A 6,000-nucleotide genomic window follows, 5' to 3' on the forward strand; every position below is an offset into this window, starting at 1 on the left:
ACATACTTGAATTTTAAATGACTTTATTGCTAAAATATGTTAACCATTATCTGAACCTTCGGCGAGTCATAATCTTTTTGTTGGTGGACGTTTTGCCTCGATGTTGATGGCTGCTGACTGACGAGGGTGATGGTTGCTGAGCGTTGGCGTGACTGTGGCAATTTCTTAAAATAAGACAACAGTGAAGTCTGCCACATCTACTGACTCTTGTTTTCTTCCTTTCAATTTCTCTGTAGCATGCAATGTTGTTTGGTAGTATTTTACACACAGCAGAACTCCTTTCAAAATTAGAGTCCATCCTCTCACACCCTGCCCCTGCTTTATCAACTAAGTTTATGTAATATTCTAAATCCTTTGTTGTCGTTTCATCAATCTTCACAGCATCTTCACCAGGAGAAGATTCCATCTCAAGCAACCACTCTCTCTATTCAGCCATAAGAAGCCAACCACATCCATGAAAGCTTTATTATGACATTGCAGCAATTCAATCACATCTTCGGGCTCCACTTTTAGTTCTAGTTCTCTTGCTATTTCCACCACATCTGTAGTTACTTCCTCCACTGAAGTCTTCAACCCCTCAAAGTCATCCATGAGGGTTGGAATTAACTTCTTCCAAACTCCTGTTAATGTTAACATTTTGACCTCTTCCCATGGATCACTAATTTTCTTAATGGCATCTAAAATACTGAATCTTCCAGGAGGCTTTTAATTTACTTTGCCCAGAACCATCAGTGGAATCACTATCTATGGCAGTTATAACCTTAAGAAATATATTTCTTAAATAATAAGTCTTGAAAGTATAAATAACTACTTGATCCATGGGCTGCAGAATGGAAGTGATATTAGCAAGCATGAAAACAAGATTAATCTCCTTGTACATCTCTATCGGAGGTCTTAGGTGACCAGATGCATTGTCAGTGAGCAGTAATATTTTGAAAAAACAAATTTCTGAGCAATAGGTCTCAACAGTTGCCTTAAAATATTCAGTAAGCCATGTTGTAAACAGATGTGCTGTCATCCAGGCTTTGTTTTTCCATTTATAGAGCACAAGCAGAGTAGATTTAGCATAGTTCTTAAAGGCCCTAGGATTTTCAGAATGGTAAATTAACATTGGCTTCAACTGAAAGTCACCAGCTGCATTAACCCCTAGCAAGAGAGTCGGCCTGTCCTTAGAAGCTTTGAAGCCAGGCATTGACTTCTCTTCTCTAGCTATGAAAGTCCTAGATGGCATTTTCTTCTAACACAGGGCTGTTTCATCTACATCAAAAACTTGTTGCTTAATGTAGCCACCTTCATTAATAATCTTAGCTAGATCTGCTGGATAACTTGCTGCAGCTTCTACATCAGCACTTGCTGCTTCATCTTGAACTTTTACATTTTGGAAATGGCTTCTTTCCTTCAATGTCATGATCAAACTTCTGCTAGCTTCAACCTTTTCTTCTGCAGCTTCCTCACCTCTCAACCTTCATAGAGTTGAAGAGTGTTAGAGCCTTGCTCTGGATTGGGCTTTAAGGGAATGTTGGGAATTAAGGGAACATTAAGGGAATGTTGTAGCTGATTTATCTTCTATCCAGACCACCGAAGGTTTCTCCGTCTCAGCAATAAGCCTACTTCACTTTCTCATCATCCATGTGTTCAGTGGAGTAGCACTTTTAATTTCCTTTAAGAATTTCTCCATTGCACTCACAACTAGGCTAACCATTTGGCATAAGAAGCCTAGCTTTCAGACTATCTCAGCTTTTAATATTCCTTCCTCACTAAGCTTAATCATTTCTAGCTTTTGATTTAAGGTAAGAGACACACAACTCTTCCTTTGGCTTGAATGCTCAGAGGCCATTGTAGGGTTACTAAGTAGCCTAGTTTAAATATCGTTGTGTCTCCGGGAATAGGGAGGCCTGAGAAGAGGGAGAGATATGGGGAACGGCCAGTTGGTGGAGCAGTCAGAACACACACAACATTTATCAATTAAGTCCTCCGTCTTATACGGGCAAACTTTGCCCCAAACACTTACAAAGTAACATCAGAGATCACTGATCAGAAATCACCATAACAAATATAATAATAATGAAAAGGTGTGAATATTGTGAGAATTACCAAAACGGGATACTGAGACATAAAATGAGTAAATACTGTTGGAAAAATGATGCCAATAGACTTTCTGGAAGCAGGGTTGCCACAAACCTTCAATTTGTGAAAAATGCAGTGTCTGAGAAGCTCAGTAAAGTGAAGTGCAACAAAACGAGGTATGCCTGTACAGGGACTTTGGGAGAAAAACAAGGCAAAAGAAAAAAACAAATAAATAAACAAAATAAATCTGTACTTGCCTACCAGTCCCACGGCAACACAAGACAAAAGATGAAAACTCACAAGTATTAAAACTCAGCTGGAGGGCTTCCCTGGTGGTGCAGTGCTTGAGAGTCCGCCTGCTGATGCAGGGGACGCGGGTTCGTGCCCCAGTCCAGGAAGATCCCACGTGCCGTGGAGCGGCTGGGCCCGTGAGCCATGGCCGCTGAGCCTGCGCGTCCAGAGCCTGTGCTCCGCAACGGGAGAGGCCACAACAGTGAGAGGCCCGCGTACCGCAAAAAAAAAAAAAAAACTCAGCTGGATCATCAACCTAATACCAGCATCCTGGAGCACTTTGATAACTGTCGACGTGAAACAGAGGCCATTAGAAAAGGAAAGGGAGTGGATTTGTAGCTCTCACAGGGCATGCTTCAGTCTGAAAACTACAGTTGTGCCTACAGCCTTAGGGTCCTGTTTTCTCTGAGACCTGGGATTCTGGTCCTTTTGCCTTGCCATTCTTGCCCCCCTCTAGTTGACTAATTTCTGAAAGAACAAACAAGAAAATAAGTCAGAATATGTGGAATGTATGTGTGTGAATTATGTGTTGGAAGGGAGCATGTATAGAAACATGAGTGGCATGTGTGATGGGGGCACGTGTGTGAAGTGCTGGTGGGGTGTGTGTGTGCGCCCAAGCATGTGTGAGGGGGTGGTCACTATACCATTTCATTGCATTCTGAGTAGGCAAAGGCAGCAAAAAATCCTGGTAGTATATTTAATAGGTAAAATTTCTCCACGGTTCAAGAGCTCCTGCTCTGATTACCTGAGAATTAGGTGGTAGGGCAGGGGCATATGCTGCCAAAGTGGAACAAATGTGAATTAGTAAACACCACTAGAAATAGAAATGGGCCTGGAGTTCTGAAAAAGTTTCTTCTAACTATAGGTCTAGGGTGTTGAACATTACATATATGGACAGACAGACTGACTTTTGACCTACCATTTGAGAAATTTTGTTCTCTAATCAATTAAGAGTAAAACACACACACACACACACACACTCACTCACTCACTCACTCACTCACTCACTGAGATCCTCTGAATTTCATCTAGGCTCCAGACCCTTGACACCTCCGCCCATGTCAGCTGCAGCTGCTCTGACTGACACTCGGTGGATCTGGGGATCCTGCCCTCTGGCTGTCCAGGGAGGCACCTTCCAATAAAGTATCAGCACTAAGTATTGTTTTGGGTTCTGTTTTCCAGTGAACTCTTAACAAAACAAATCCTGAGAGGAAATACTTGAGATTCTCAAAAATGAATACTTTATATCAATGATTTGTGGAGAAAGATTGTCTCTGTGGAAATGATCTATTAGAGAAGAAAATTTCCATCTTACTACAATTCAAAAACAACCTGGCTTCTATACATGTGCAAAAACAGCATGATTTTCATATAACTTAGCCAAAAGCAAACTGGAAAGATCAGGAAACAACAAAAAAGCTACACAATAGGTTATGAAAGGGGACATGGAATATAAAGACAATTACAATGGAAAAACCATACTAAAAATCCACACTGGAGGCACTGAAGAGCAGGATTAATGCTAAGGATATGGAAGATGAAGTTAAAAAACTCGCCTACAATGTAGAAGAAAAGAACCAAGAAGTAAAAATAAGAGAAAAAATGGTGCATATGGAGGACAGAAAATGGAAAGCTTACTATATCCAACTTCTCATTATTCTTAAAGAAGAACCCAAACAATTCAAGAAGAGTTATAAGAGAAGGCTTTCTTGGTCAAAAGGTCTTACTCGGGAGTTCCCTGGTGACGCAGTGGATAAGACTGCGCTTCCAATGCAGGGGGCCTGGTTTCCATCCCTGGTCAGGGAACTAGATCCTACATGCATGCCGCAACTAAGAGCTCACATGCCGCAACTACGGAGCCAGCAAGCTGCAACTAAGGAGCCCTGGAGCCACAACTAAGGAGTCTGCCTGACGCAACTAAGACCCGGCGCAACCAAATAAATAAATATTAAAAAAAAAAGGTCTTACTCAAATTTTAGGCATCCCCTTGGAAAAACCACCAAACCCAGATACTCTGCCACATCTCCAACAGTCCTGTCAGTTCTGGAAACCCAACCTTGGGACAACCTTTGGAATAACCCAACCCTTCTTGAAGATGGCTGAAGTGTCTATACCGCATGGAATGCTTGCCTAAATCCCTCACCCAAGTTATGCTCTCTGCTTCCAAAGTAACTTCCACTTCTCAGTTCTTATCATAATTAATATTAATTACTGATTTAAGAAATTGTTCCATTCTGTCACTCAAACTATGTCATAAGCTCCATGAAGGAGGACCCTGTCTGTTTTCCACTATCTCTTCAGATATTTTCAAAGTATAGACAAAAATTTAAGACAAATTGGAAAGAGATTAGTCATATATTGATAAAAGTAAAATGTATCACTTGCCATAAAATGTATTGGGCTAAATGGCATGACATTCAATGTTAACTCATTAATCTGACACTTAATCTAATTTTAAGGTCATCCATCAGAAGCCCAGAGTTTGGTTAATCAGAGATTTCCTAGCATATACATTGATTCATTTCCTTTATTTTCAACTACTTTTGTTTCTTCTGTATTTGTTACATACTCTTGTTTTCAGTATAAACCCTGCTTAAATTTTTCTGTGTCTTCACCCCTGTTGGTTAGTTTGAGTTTCTTCTGCCCTGATGAGCCTCATGCAGAATTATGTCCCAATTCCTATCTGTTTGTATCTAAAATTAAGAAATTGGGTCCTGGCAGGTTTTGGAGAGTCCTAATTTGCATGGGCAGAAGAACCGGTTGAAGGCATTCAGATTCTGGTATCAAAAATTTGCATTTTTGGGGCTTCCCTGGTGGCGCAGTAGTTGAGAGTCCGCCTGCCGATGCAGGGGACACGGGTTCGTGCCCCGGTCCGGGAAGATCCCACATGCCGCGGCTGGGCCCGTGAGCCATGGCTGCTGAGCCTGCGCGTCCGGAGCCTGTGCTCCGCCACGGGAGAGGCCACAAAAAAAAAAAAAAAAAAAAAAAAAAAATTTGCATTTTAGGGGGACTGGAAAGCTGTACGTTGTCGACACTATTTGAAAGATGTTGAGATATAAAGAAGAAGAAAGCAAAATTTGAGAGAATATATAAAACACAAGGTTTGAAGGAATGCTTTCGACTTTTATGTTTCGTGACCTAATTTTTTTCTTCCTCGGTCTTGCGAATTTTTTTTTTTTTTTGGAAATAAGTAGATTTCAAGTTAAAATATATGCCTAGAAAAAACCCTGAGTTCCAAATCAAGCCTATTCCATAATCAAGAGCTCTAATAATTTTATAACTATTAAAGATGTTGCAAAGTGAAAATGTCTTCCCTTGGTACTGTTCCAGTATTTCATCACCCCCACCATGTGTGCAGGACAGAGAAGGAAGCAGAATCACCAGAGCAAAAATTCTACTTTGGGCTTTTTCCCTATGTGAGTTTTAAATATTTTTAAACTACAATTTATGAAAAGACAGGGATTAAATGTGTTCCTAAAGATCTTGAAAAGTTACAATTTAAAAATAGTATTAAAAAGATGCAGACATAGAGAATGGACTTGAGGACACGGGGAGGGGGACGGGTAAACTGGGACGAAGTGAGAGAGTGGCATGGACATATATACACTACCAAATGTAAAATAGATAGCTAGTGGGAAGCAG

General features: G+C 40.7%; 1 protein-coding gene across 3 annotated transcripts in view; it reads right to left on the minus strand.

Annotated features, from left to right (window-relative positions):
- Positions 1–6,000, minus strand: part of NRG3 (neuregulin 3) — a 1,055,004-nt gene that overhangs the window by 699,122 nt on the left and 349,882 nt on the right. The gene's annotated exons all lie outside the window — the stretch shown is intronic.

Source organism: Aethalodelphis obliquidens, unplaced genomic scaffold (genome assembly GCF_003676395.1).
Source record: "Aethalodelphis obliquidens isolate GAN/ISIS:26980383/991018 unplaced genomic scaffold, ASM367639v1 scaffold37, whole genome shotgun sequence".
Classification (NCBI taxonomy): domain Eukaryota; kingdom Metazoa; phylum Chordata; class Mammalia; order Artiodactyla; family Delphinidae; genus Aethalodelphis; species Aethalodelphis obliquidens.